Raw genomic sequence first — 13567 nt, forward strand, 5'->3', positions numbered from 1 at the left:
ACCTCTTCCTTTTTTTTTTTTTTTTTTTTTTTGGTTGTAGGTGTACACAATACCTTTCCTTTGTTTATTTTTATGTGGTGCTGGGGATCAAACCCAAGTGCCTCACACATGCTAGGCAAGTGCTCTACCACTCAGCCAGAACCCCAGCCACCTTTCTTTTGTCTGATCAGAGGCAAGCAACATATAAAGTGTGTGTCTCAAGTCTACTTTGGCTGGGCATAGACATAATTATTGTTCCAGGAACTTGGGAATCTGAGGCAAGAGGATGCCAATTTCAAGGCAAGCTTCAGCAACTTAGTGAGGTCCTAATACCCATAGTGAGAAACTGTCCCCAAATTAAAAATAAAATAAAAAGGTTCTGGTTATTGGGAATATAGCTCAGTGGTAAATCACCCCTGGATTTAGACACCAGTACCCACACACACCAAATGTCTACTTTGTTGTTTTCTACAAGCTTCCCTAGGCTGTATTTCCAGCTAATGTCAGCAAGGTATTTATGACAGCTTTCCTCCTGTTTTCAAAATTCGTAACCCTGCAATGCTGCCTTCTGAACTTTTACTTCACAAAACACATTTACACTTTGGGGTAGAAATTATCCCATCCCCCCAAACAAGAATTCTAGCTCCACCTTTCATGAGACTCAGTGCCTTCATTGAAAATATATCTTTCCATTTATCCTGCTCACATGGTTTCTGTGCATTCCATGTGAAACTCCTGTGGCTTCCGTTAACTGAGCCTCCTGTGATCTCTCTGAATTTTTTTCTATGCTCACTGCCTTGATTTCATAAGCATTATGTCAAAGTTATGTACTGGCAGTAACTCTGCCTTTCTTTACAAAGATATTTTGATAAAATTGTCATATAGCAAGACATTAAATCATTTATTCCTTCAATCTTCCTATTCATATGAAGACTCAGAAAGAAGTTACTATCACTTTTTTAGGGTTTAATAGATGAGAATGTGTAAAGCATGGTTAAAGAGACTGAGAAGAATGCCTTCATTGGAGCCATGGCCCTGGTATTCAGTGGCACATTGACCATGTACTCATGGAACTCTGGATCATAGGAGAGACTAACTGAAGGAGTCTTGATGTCATTCTCTACTCCTGAGCAGATAAATATAGTTCAGGACTGCCGCAGTCTGGCTGGGCACAATTCAGGAGCCACTTGTCAAAAGAAACTAACTTTATTTTTAGAACTACAAACGCCAAACAAAACAGCTCCTCAGGAAAAAAACCCTCAGAGCCCAACTGCTACCACCGGCTTCCACAAGCCTCTCCCCACACACACCAAACCACCTCCCACAATCCTCCTGCTCTTGAGGCCGATTGGCTGGGTCGCATGGGCGGAGCCAAAGAAGTCCCCCAATGAGCAGTTCCGTAGTCTGAAGGGCAGGGAAACAGCCCAATGAACATCACCGCAGAGGAGCCAATCAGCTAGATGTTGCTGGGGCCACTGTGAGCCAATCATCAGCTGGCAGTCTGAAGGGCAGGGAAACAGCCCAATGAACATCACCGCAGAGGAGCCAATCAGCTAGATGTTGCTGGGGCCACTGTGAGCCAATCATCAGCCGGCAGCTGGAAGTTTGCTGGGGCCCCTTTGGTTGTGGCTCTCAACACAGGACTTGTCTGAAGAACTTGTCAGAACATTTATGTAAATGATGCCCCTGTAGCATTGAAATGGTGAGAATATATTCACTGATACAGAGGTCTGAGAAAATGAAGACATAACCTAGCATTTCTTACTGTAGATTCATGAGAAGAAGGCCCTACCAGCTGTCTCCCTGTTTCCATGGAGGATTTATAAATATGAAAACATCTAAATCTATTTCATGAAGAAATTAGAAAATGAGAAGAGGAAGAAAAATCTATAATACCACCAATAAGCAAGAATCAAAATTTGAAGGAAAGAAAAAGGCCACACTTATGGTAGATGTTGCTTCCCTAAGCTATGGAAATTTTAATACACTGCGTTAATTTTTCAAGTCAAGGTTAGATATTGAGAAAAAATAAGTCAATAATTCACATTTACATAGTGCTTCAAATATATCAACCATATATGTACTGACTCACACCCATGGTGATAGGAGAAAAGTGCTATAATTGTCCTGCTTTTACTCAGGATGTAAACTGAGATGAAATTACTTACATGAGATGACATAGATTTCCATGATGGTAATTGGTGGGGACTGGATTAAAGGAAGCTATTTGGGTGCAGAAAAAATAATACAAAATCTCCCATAATTCTATACTTCTATAAAGAAACAGTGTTTTGAATATGTTGAGATTATTTCCCTAGAAGATTCCAGTATCCACAGTGCAACCTTCATACCAACAGTCTTTTGTGATATTTCAGATACTGCAATTCCAAAGACAAAAAAGACCACATTTTTACTGTTGAAAAATTTGAAGGACAGAATTAAAAATTAATGACTATAGCATTATGGAAGTTATAATCTAAAGGAAAACATAGTATGTTCTCCAGACTGAGAGGATTAGACATTAGCACTTCCATGAGGTGAGGGGAAATCTACAAAATTATTGATCTGAAGAACAAGTTATGAGCTAAAATTACTTTTAAAAAATTTATTATTTCTTTTTCAGTTCTTGGGGTGAAACCAGATTTCTTGTGGGGTAGGCCAATACTCTGCTAATGGAGCCATACACGATTCCTCGAGTTAAAGTTGATAATGGAAATAAGAGCCTATCCTACTTCAAAGAATTTTTTTTTACTAAATAGTGCTTCTAGTGATTATAAAATGTGCCAAAATGATAAAAATATTGCAATAAAAATGTTGCAACTTTAAAAACTTCTGGTTTACTTGGCAGAAACACATCATTTACTACCACTTTCCCATGAAGGTGAACTAACATTCCAGATTCAGTGCTTTTAGAAATGCCTTCAACTCTCAGACTTGCATTGGGATCTCAACAAACATCTGTATGCTTGGCCTTCACATTGCCACAGTCTTTGTGGGCCACAAGTCTGGGCTTACTAACACCCTGTCACCCACTTGGTTCAAACATACATCCTCATGCTCCTCTCCATGGGACTTTTGGTATCTACAGACATTTGGGAAGCACAGGACATTCCCGGTGACTTCAAATGAAAAGCACTACTCTTCCTGCACAAGATCATGAGAAGACTGTTCATCTGCACCCCCTGTGTCCTGATTGTGCTTCAGGCTGTCACTATTAGTCCCAGTGTTTCTTGGTTGGCCAACTTCAAATTTAAATCTGCAAACCCCGTTCTGTGACTATTTCTGTTCTTTTGGGTCCTCCCCATGTCCATTAATAGCAACAACCTTCTCTGCACTGTGGCAACACTCAATTAAGTTCCTTAGGTTCAATCACTGGTAGCAAACACACACACACACACACACACACATATATATATATATATATATATATATATATATATATATATGGAGAGAGAGAGAGAGAGAGAGAGAGAGAGAGAGAGAGAGAGAGAGAGAAGCATATTGGTTGCCAGGAATGGGGTTAGGGTGAAGTGGGGTGCTGCTCTGTAATGGATATAAAATTTCAATTGTATAAGATAAAAAACTTCTAGATATTTGCAGAGTAATTCTGTGCTTATAGTTTTCAATACTGTAATGTAGACTTATGTTTTCAGAGTACAGATATCCTACTTAGGGTTTTACTATTACAGAAGTCAGGAAGGGAAAGAGGGAAGATGATGGAGAGAGAGGAGGAGGAGGTAGAAGGCAGGCACAGGATGGCTAGCCCCATGGTGCTCCTCCTACACAGTCAGGATGCCTGCTCAACGTGGACCTGCATTTGCTTGAGAACTCTGCAGTTGATTTCATAAAAATTTTCTTGATTTTATCTTAGTACTTATCATTCACAAGTGAATTCCAATAAGGCAAAGGACCACATGTATGAACAGAGCACATAAATGAACCCTCATGTATCTGGCCACCTTATGCATATTAAAGAGTTTTAATTCCCATCAGCACAGAAGTCCAGAAGGCCAAGAAAATGTGAGTGCTAAATGGAGTCATGCACAAGGGGACTGTGTCTGTCTACCATATCATTATATTTCTCTGGTTTTCCATCTTCCTTTTTGGACACCCTCACTCTCTGTTTCCTTTGTAGACTTTTTCTCTTCTTCAATGATAAATATATGTGTGTCCCCAGCTCAGAGCAAGGTTCTATGTGCTTCTCTATCTTCACCCTCACCCTGGGTCACCCTCTGTCTTATGGCAATAAGTATAATTCCACATTTCCCTGCCTCCCAAATGTTCATCTTCTTTCCAGCCCTCTTATCTCACCTGCAGACCTGTCCATGTGGATATCTAGAAGGCATTGCAAACAACAATGCAAAGCCTTCCTCAAGATTAATGCTTTTTTTCCTGCCTCATGGGGTCTTTCTGTCTCACCCAATATTGGGTGTCTGTCAGCAAACCCCTAGCTTGGCTCAAGATAAAAATTCAGGAACTGTCATTGGTCTTTTGGCCCTCCCACCCATAGCAATCCATCACAAATTCCTGCTGTGTGCTGCACATGACTAGCTCCACTGGGTGCCTACCAGTCAGGTCTGCTCATTAACTGAACTCCACTGAGCCCAGCTTGGCTCCATCCCACCAACTCTTCCTATCCACTCTTCTCCACTCAGCTCCTCTTGGCTCCACCCTGCAAGATGTGCCATTTGTGGGCTCCTCTGGAGTCGTTCTGCCTATCCCTTTGATTCTACTTGGCCCCACTCAACTTCCTCTCATAAGCTCTGCCCTACAATTGGACTCCCCCTTTTGCCCTCTGCAGTACCACACCCATGTCACCCACTTGCTCTGTGGCATTCTGCCCACTTGTCTTGTCGTCTTTGGACACATTTAACATATTTGGATAGCATGTTTTCCCCTCTAACCCTGGTAGATTTTGAGGTCCACCTTGGCCCAATTCCACTGATATCAGCACCATCCCAATTAGCTATGTTCTGGACCAGCCTCGGTCTTTACTCAAGGTCACTCCTAAATCTGTCACCCCCACACCCACCTGAAAACCCCACTGCTCCTTGAGAGCATCCTCAGAAATGAATAAAGGGGTCTTGCAGAGTTGCCTGTGGTCCCTGACACCTTGTACCTCAGGCTGTGGGACAACTGGACTTGGGGCATCTGTTCTCCTTGGGACCCCACACCACCAATGGATGTCCTTGGACTACTGTGCTCAACTCTGAGTCACAGTATCTCTGATTACAGTGCAGCTTGTGATTATACTTTATTATCATATAGGTGGGCATGCTTTGAATGCCTTCTGTGTGTCAGGTAGAGTATGGAGAAAAAGGAGACACTTGTGAGCAAAGATAGCAAGGTCCCTGTCCTGCTTATGAAGGAGATCAGCCAGAATTAAAAGAGTGCTTGTGTGCACAGGAGCTGGCCCTCTGCTTTTCTCTAGCTCTGTGGCCTTCAAAACCTTCTCTTAGCATTTAAGCACAGGATGGACACAGCTTCTGTGTAAAGAAGAGGTAATATGTTCTCTCCTCACCAGCCAGCCCCAGACTGCTCAGAATGAGGTAGCACCAGTGTGTGACCATGTCTCATCTTGCTAAAGGTTTGGTCTCAGGAGGAGAGACTCTTAATCATAACCTCTATGTAGCTATCCTTCATTCTCAAAATCTGAAGCAATGCTGGGGAGATAGGGCAGCAGCTGGGGATTTGGCCTGCAAGCTTCACAATATGAACTGGGTGATTTAAATAAAAACAATTGGCTAGAAAACATTGGAGAGATCAAGGGAATCTGATGGCAAAGTTCAGTAAACCAAGCGCTGAGCTGTGCCAGTTGTTCTCAGTGCTCCAAACTCCTGCACAGTCGTCCCTGGACACTGCTGTTACACACTGTCAGCCTTTCTGCTATCTCTTTATCACTGCTCAGGTTCCACATCTCCAAAGAAAGGGTCTAATTGGCTGGGTGTAGGTATTGGGAGAAACATTTTTTAATCACAGGTATTCACATTCAAGTAGGTATGGAAGGATGAGTAGAAACTTGCTAAAGGGCAAAAGGAAGGACATTCCAGGTAAGAACAATCTGTATGGTCCCACAAAGGAATTTGGGGTCTCTCAGAATTATGTGGCCACAGTATGTTAGTTGATTTTCTCATCATGGGATTCTGTGCCCCCAAATCCTTCAAAACTAGTACTATTTTTTTGTAAACCTCATCATGTTGTTTTATAAAAATGCTAAAGGCTTTTATAGAAAATTCAAAGTATACAGCAGAATACTAAAACATTGGGTAGGGGTTGAGGATCATGACAACCTAGTGCCACAAACACCAGAATTAGCCTTAGGCCACATTATCCCAGGTGCCTTTCTAGTCATATAGGTGGGAAGAAGTGAGGGGGAATGGGAGAGGGAGGATGAGTAGAAAGAAGTAAAGAAAAAATAATTAAAATGAGATCGAATGTATATGACAAGTTTTAAATAAATCATTTTCAGTTTAATTTAACAAAAGAAAAACAAATTCAGGAGAAAAAGAAGCAATCTCTAACTTTTAAGGTAGAGGGAAGTGATGGGAGGGGAGGGGAGGGGATGTGGAGATAGGAAAGATAGTAAAATAAAACAGACATTATTATTGCATGTATATATGTGACTACATGACTGATATGATTCTGCAACATGTACATATTTCTTTTGTGAGAAAAATACCTATTTGATATAAGATCACCCCAATACTGTGATTAAAATTTTTTCTTTTCCAAATTTTAAAAGAGAATATTTTTTAATAAAGGGCTGGGGATGTGGCTCAGAGGTTAAGTGCTGCTGGGTTCAATCTCTCATACAAATTAATAAATAGATAAATTAATTAATTATTGTGGGTCCTTTTTCATAAATTATGTTTTTATTTTAGTTCTTATTTTTCTCTGTTGTGACAGATGAGAAAAGTAAGTACTTCATATATTCTTTCATGCCCACACTCAATATTTTGCTGCTAGGCTATTGTTTTATGCAAAGTTTCCTAATTTACCTGCTACTTTCCTTCCCTTCAGTACTGTGACCCTGGATTTTTCCTTTCTTTGTTCATTTAAATTCAAGTCTTCAGGTGGCACAACCTCATTTTATAGGTGGTAGCAACAAAACTTTTTCTATGTCACTTTCTCCATGGTCAATCAGAAAAGGAATTGGGATTCAGACCAGTGTTGGCCTGTTTTGGAGACAGTGCTCAGGAGAGCCACAGGGGCTCTGAGATTTTGGGCTTGAATGTTCACATCAAGAGTAAAGATACTTGCTCTCTGTGAACATTCTAGGGAGGGTGAGTTCTCCTGAGCAGGACTCACAGCTAACTCTGTCCAAAGGGCTCAGATTAGGGACTGGACAGGTTTCCTGTGGTGCTTCCATTCCATTTCCATCCCCAGAGATCTGAGAATGGAATTGGCAACAAAGGTTGCTGGTCCTCTTGGACTAGATGTTTCCCAAACCTGAGGACTATGAACAGAAAGTAGAAAAAAGAGGAAATACAATACTTCTGTTTTTTTCTCTACTAGAAAAATAGACCTGCCAAATACTGAATTTTTTTTCCTTTCACTTGAAGTGGGTACTCAGGGCTTCTATGGGTACCAAAGCATACCATCAGGCTCCAGAACCCTTCCAGTTTTTCATTCTGCCATTTTTCTCAGCACCACTATCAGGGGAAGGGGAGAAAAGGAAAAACAAAGAGCTAGAGATCCAGTGCCTTCCATTGACAAGTCATTGGCCAGCAGATAATCATAGCTGCTCCTATCTTCAAAGGATTTGGGGGAATGTAACTTGCTTTTGGTTTTTGTGAATTGGCTTTGTTTAGTTTTTGGTTCTGGGGACAGAATCCAGGGATGCCTAAATACTGAGTCACATCCCCAGCCCTTTTTACTTTTTAGAGATGATCTCACTAAATTGCTTTGGGCCTCAATGAATTGTTGAGGCTAGTGTTAAACTTGTGATCCTCCTGCCACAGCCTTCAGAGCCTTGGGTACTGCAGGTATGTGCCACCATGCTTGGATATTTATTTTATGTATTTATTTTATTTATTTAGGTGGTAGGATGGAAACTGAACATCATGCACATGTTCAGCACTTGCTCTACCACTGAGCAGCACTTACCAGCACTTGAATGACCCTAAATCTGTCCCTTTGAAGTGCTAGCAATACATTTTTTTTAAAGTTTAAAAGTCCCATGGAACAAATGAGGGTTGTCTGGAGTTTTGACTTTTTTAAAAAAATATTTTCAACATGTAAGTTTTCATCATATTGGTCAATCAGTTGAGCTGGGCTGGCTGTGTAGTAGAGCCAGTGCAGGGTCTGAGAGGGGCACGACGGGGTGGCAACCAATAGGATAGACTAAGGATTGTGATCAGAATGGTGACCAGAATATTCAATAAATGAATAAATGAATGGTTGTGTGTTCACTTTCCCCAGAACTGAGGTAAAAGCCTTCAATGAAAGGCCATGGAAATGAACTGCCCAGTATTCCCATGATGCACCTCATTGCGAGAATATATATGGCCACCCCTGATTGCTGGAGAACTTATCACTAATTAGCCTACTCTGATACCTATCTGTCCCCCATGAGATCTCTGTCCTCAGTGACTAGATCTCCTATACCTATCTAATGTCCACACCACCAAGACATAGCCCCACATCCCCGATCACCTGAGCTACCAGGCCAACATTTTATTTTGGCAAAACATTGCTGTTTATTTTCTGCTTGATCTGAACAGACATCTGAAATGTTTTTTAACAAATCATGCAAAGAAACTGGATGAGAAGTCCTAGATTTCCCCAGAGGTAATGACCATTTATTGTAACTAAACTGCTGTTAGTTACTTTCCATTTTCATGTTTTTGCTTTTTTTTTCTAGAATTACATGGCAGTGGAATGTATTTTGACTTATTATATATTTATGGAGTATAACTTTGGATTACTGTGGTTGTACAGGTTGTGGAGTTTCACTGGTTGTGTGTTCACAGATGAACATAGAAAAGTGATGTCCCATTCATTCCATTGTCTTTTCTATTTCCATCCCATCTCTCTTCTCATGATTTTTCTTTCTCTAATCCATAGACGTCTATCTCCCCACCCCTATTAGTTACTTTAAAAATTGTTAGTTACTTTAAAATATATAATTCTTGCTATACACTTGACAATTTCAACAAGCCTAGAGGTGAAGTGTCTCTTCATAGCATAGAGTAAGCTTTGGTGCTTCAAAAGCCAAAGAGATCAGGGAGTTCAAAGCAAAAGAGTAGAGCTTCAGACTTGAGAAGAACCACCCTGGACTCCCAGGGCTCTTCAAGGAGGACAAAGGACACTACCAAAAGGTGAGGAGTAGTGCTTTTTGTGTACCTTCAGATGTCGAGTGTTGCTAAAAGTTTTCTTTAGGTCTCTTGCTGTGGCAGCCAGAACTCTGATAGTTCCTGTTAGTTATTTTTTTATTCGCAGATCTCAAGGGCTTGAAAAAAATTTTTGATTATCAATAAATGATATCACCAAGAAAGGAAGGCAGGGACCAGGCATCATTATAGTTTAACGTAAATTAATAAAATTTCTCCTATTAAATATAAATCAATATTTTCAGTCAAAGTAGGGCATGTGCATGTGTGTGTGTTTCAAATGTGGTTTTGGTAACTTTTCTTGGGCTCAAGTGATTCTCCCACCTCAACCTCCTGAGAAACTGGGACTACAGGTGTATGCCATTATGCCTGCCTAACCAAAAGTATAATTAGCAAGTGACTCAAGACTAAATAAGTCCGCTTATTCAGTTTCAGGTCACTATAACAAATAGATTTCTTGGTTCACAGGTTTGGAAGTTTCAGTTATTGTTGGTTGATCATGTTGTCCTGAGTTTATGGAGAGGGAGCACCTCATGGTGGGGGCTCTAGTGGAACATTTCAGAGAGTGATAGAGAGGAGAGGGCCCATGATGTCACTAGGTATGCTTCCCATCTCTCTCTCTCTCTCTCTCTCTCTCTCTCTCTCTCTCTCTCTCTCTCTCTCTCTCCCTTTCTCTCTTTCTATCTCTCCTTCCATGGTAATTGAGCTGAAACCCAAGCCCTTGCATATACTAGGCAACTGCTCTACCACTGAGCCACATCCACAACTCCTAGGTCTCACCTCTTGCAATTTCCCCCACTGCCCAATTGCTCCATTTTGGAGACCAAGCCTTGACCATGTGGATCCTTGGGGCTCATGGATATCCAAACCACCAACAGAATCTTTATGGATTTAGAGCAAGACACCAAAGAGGGAACACAAACACCCACAATCCAGAGCCCTCACAAAGGATAGTCAAAGAGGGATCTGACATGTGTTCAGAAATTACAGGAGATGAACTGAGTAATACTTGCAAACCCATAGGAGCATATTTGGTAGTTTCCAATAGAATGTCTATGCAACAGAACCATGGGAGAAATAAAGAACAAACTGTTTTTAAATATACAAATAATATAAAATTTTGACATTTGCAGAGCTGCTTTGAAAATTAAAAATATAAATTCCAAAGGAATTTTTTTTCAACAAGAAGAAAAGTTTATCACAAACATCTTTTCAGTTCTCAGGTAAGTTTAAAAAAAACACTTTGATGCAGTGAAGAATTAGCTTGTCAGTGGCAGAGCAAACCACTACTTATGACCCTTAAGTGACTTCATCCTGTGGGATTAGGTATCTGGAGAGATGACATCATGCTTCTCTTTGCTGTTTGTGATGGTAGTAGACTGGCAGAATACATTTGGACTTTTTGTATTCTCCATGGAAGTGTGGTAGCTGCAGCTGTGATCTTTGTGTCCCTGTCACCTACCATACTGCAGCTTCAGACTGCTTGACAGCAGCTAATAGGCAATGGCAGATAATTATGAATATAATCACGTAGTGATGCAATTTATAGTGACAATTTTATGCACCCAGATTTTGACTTACTCATATTGCAAATACTTTTCCATTCCCATTGACAATCAGATAAATACTAATTTGTATTATATGACAGGGTCTGTAATTAGTTTGACCATCTTGCCCTAGTGCTATACCATTCTCTTCCTCTCTATAATGATAATGTCTCTCAGTAGACTGGTAATCTTGGTATTGCATCTGATGTCTGACAGTACCCATCCTGCAGTAGGCAGAGAGGGAGTCTCAAGTGGATAAGAGGAAAAAAATCTATTCTCAGACAATAATAAACAAGCACCATCTGGATAAAAACTTTCTGATTATACCTCTCATTTTCCAAGGAAATTGACTCTGAGTTTTCAAATGGGTACCAATCATAAAAAGCCATGTGTACTCCAATAAGTAGGACCTATCATAAAATAAAGTGTAATAAGAAAGACATTTAATGTTTTTGAATGCATATACATTTAGAAGATATATGTCTGAAGTCTGTCTACTGAAATTAGATCAAATTAATGCCAAACATTATCAATTTATGTAGCTCATAGTGAGATTTGAGTTCTAAATGCCTTAGTTTTGAGAAGAAAATATGGACACTCAACTGGGAAATCTAGGCCTGGTATAAAAAGAAGGTAGTGCATAAGAATGGGAGAAAATACAGATGGAGGAAAGGAAAGTAAGCAGGAAGGAAGGAATTTATGACTAATATACTGTAATTGGGCATGAACACAGATTAAAGAGGCCTCCTTCTTGAGCAAACCAGCATTCTCTGCATCGAGGTGATTGCAACTTCCCTCAGTAACTATGGGTCCTCAGTTATTCACCCATTTTAGACCATTCCTTTTCTTCTCTCATTCAAGTCAAGCTTGAATTTGCAGACCTGTTTTAATTATTGAACACTAATCCACCAAGGAAGGTACATGGGTCACCGCTCTTCTTGGAGGTAATTTCGGCAGCTTCTGTAGATTGTAGCTTAGCCAAAAGCAGGTGCTGTAAGAACCATGGATGTCAATCCCCAAATACTCTCTTCTTCCCCCTTCAGTACCTGCAACAGAGAACATGTTTGCTGTGACCTTTGGCTAATGTAGGGTATGCTCATGTAGTCATTTCTAATTTCAGACCGTGGTTGAGTCTTCCTATAGTGAGGGAACAGAGGAACTGAGCTGGCTAGAATTGACTCAGAGGTCCTGATCCCTGTTTCTGGTTGATAGTATCAGTCTCCACCAAAGTCCAGAAATGGATCATTCACTGGGGAAAAATTATGTTATTAGAAATATAGAGAAACAATGTGAGGAAGCCTTAAATGTCAAATCCGTTTCCTCTCTAATCAATATTTCTCTCTTTGTAATAACATCAGCCACAATTTATTTGTTTTTTTAAATGTGCACCAACACACCTCTTTACATCAATTGTCCTGCTGAATTTTCATGCAAGCTCCTTCAGGTGTACAAAAGTATTGTATTTTTATTTTGCATGTTACATGGTGGTAGTGAGAAGGACTTTAAAAAAAATTCCCATATCATTTTCTCTTAAGCATTAGAATAGTAAAGTGATGTTCAAACAAATCTTCCTCAGTAAGGAAGGCCTATCAGAATTACAGGGAGCTAACTCACTACACATGTTTTGGTAAAAGTTGAGTCAACTTCCTTGAATATGTAAGTTACTGGTTTTCTCCATACAATTTTTTTTGTTCACTCTTCTGTATAAAGTGAGTGAAAATTTTAAACATAGACTTGATATGACACCCTCCTGTTAGGAATGTATTATTAAAAATTCAAAGAGAAGGCAGGGTTGTTGTGCATCATTCATTCTCAGCACAAGGGCATATGTGTCCAGGGGTAAGGTCTGGTCATTGCTTAGGCTAGCAAATCTCTGAGCATGTTTTGTCTATTCTAATTAACTCACTTTATTTTATTAGGGCAGTTTTACACTTACAGAAAAATTGAGCAGATAGTCTAAGTTTTCATATACATTTCCCCTGCCACTTTTCCCTATTATTTTTTGGTTGTAGTTGGACACAATACCTTATTTAATTATTTTTATGTTGTGCTGAGGATCGAACCCAGGTCCTCACTGGTGTCAGGCATGCACTCTACTGCTGAGTCACACCCCAGCCCTCTCTTATTTGTTATGTTTTGCATTACTGTAGTACAGTTGTCACTCTTTCCAAACTAATATCATGTTACCAATATTGACATATCATTTTTAGTTACTTGCTGAGCAATTGTATATGTATAAAGAAATACAGAGTTGTGAGTATCCACATTTAGAGTAGCTGACAGAATAGACTGGGAATCCTAAGGACCCCATAATTTAACTCTTCACCCTCTCCCATATTTCCTCAATCACTCTCAGCAATTAATCATTTTTGCTGTCTCTTGCTTTGGCTTTTCCAGAAGGTCATATTGTTGTCTCACAAAGATGAGGCAATTCAGGCCAGTTGTTACCCAAGCAACATAGGTTTATGTCTTTTGGTGTTCCCCTATTTATTTTGTATTGCTGAGTGACACTTCACGATTTGGATTTGTCACAAGCTTTTAAAATTAATAATAGATGATAGCTTCTGGAGGATATCTTGGTTTCTTTTTGTTCTTAGCAATCATTAATAAAGTAGTTTAAACATTTGTGTGCAGGTTTTAAAACCTTCAACTCCCGTGGATTATTAGCTGGGACTGTGATTGCTGACTCATATGGAAGACTAATTTTCA

Source organism: Urocitellus parryii, chromosome 11, assembly GCF_045843805.1.
Source record: "Urocitellus parryii isolate mUroPar1 chromosome 11, mUroPar1.hap1, whole genome shotgun sequence".
In the NCBI taxonomy this organism is placed as follows: domain Eukaryota; kingdom Metazoa; phylum Chordata; class Mammalia; order Rodentia; family Sciuridae; genus Urocitellus; species Urocitellus parryii.